The following is a 1,172-nucleotide window of genomic DNA, read 5'->3' as shown; positions in this document are numbered from 1 at the left end:
ACCATCATGGTATCTCCCTTGCCAGGTAAGTATGAGTTGTACAGATCCGAGCCAAGGAAGTCTTTCACAGACACGGCACCCGGACCGATGGTGCACCTTCCAAACATCATCCAAACACACACACGCCGCATGAGGCTGTGGATCTGCAGAGTCACAACTTTGCATGCAGCTTCCTGCTCTATGAATAAGGATTACAAAGGATTGCTGTATATGAGCACAGATTTCTAGAGTGTGCAACCTCACTACAGTGCTGACATAGCTACTCAATTGTACATTGGCAGTCATGAGTCAAGATAATTTGCTCATTTTCAAGGGTGCTTGAACAACCTTGAAATGGATCTAAACTCGTCAGTGCTGCTAGACCGGCCTACCTACTCAGTTAAGTCTCTTTTTCATATTAAACATAGAGAGAGGGGAGTGCACCGTTCCTGGAGGTACTGCAATACCGGGTCGATGCGTGGAGTGGACAGAGCAAGCCCCTATTCCATCTCCCTGCTCCAAAAAGCAATTTAATATATGGTCCCCGGGTAGGGGACGTATCAGATATTAAACTGATAAGAACAGATTTTTTTTTTTTTCGAAAAAGTTTTATTGACACTCGTTCAAATTATTTCAAACAATGAATTACATTTTAGATAAAATATTCACATGTGGACATAGTATATACAATGAATTACAATAAATATGTGCAGTATGTAAAACCATATTTAAAACAATAAAACCAATTGTTCTAAAATGGTAATACAGGTTAAATAGCTGTTCATTTGTAAAACATATGTCAGGTGTTTATGTGATTGAGTGTCCATTAAAAGTCCATAAAAAGGAGTGCATCCGTTAAAAAGGTTTTTTTTTTTCAATTCTATCTTTGTGCAGGAGCGCAGTGAGTCCCTACCAAGGGTAACTCATTCTGCTCCCCCAAACATTTGGTCTCTCGGGATGCTGTCGTGGTGGTCAGAGGAGATCCTCTCCCTGATGCTCCTTCCCACCTGCCTCACCCAGAGAGCCAGGCCGCTGCTGCTGTGACCTTTTGCTGTGTGGCTCCGGCTCCTTCATCCGAATGGGCACAGAGGCGATTCTTCTTTGTGGCTGTGTCCTAGGCCTGCCGCCTGCAGCTACGGCCGTTTTGACCGTTGCTGCGGCCATTCGGATCACAGCCACGGGGGGGATCTGCA

At 44.5% G+C, this 1,172-nt stretch overlaps 1 pseudogene; it reads right to left on the bottom strand.

The window, feature by feature from the left end:
- Positions 1-412: 412 nt before the first annotated feature.
- Positions 413-590, bottom strand: LOC128370141 (uncharacterized; annotated as a pseudogene).
- Between the last annotated feature and the right edge of the window lie 582 nt (positions 591-1,172).

This window comes from Scomber japonicus, chromosome 12 (assembly GCF_027409825.1).
Source record: "Scomber japonicus isolate fScoJap1 chromosome 12, fScoJap1.pri, whole genome shotgun sequence".
Lineage (NCBI taxonomy): Eukaryota > Metazoa > Chordata > Actinopteri > Scombriformes > Scombridae > Scomber > Scomber japonicus.
The sequence above is the reverse complement of the archived record's forward strand: the minus strand, read 5'-3'. Positions and strand labels throughout refer to the sequence as shown.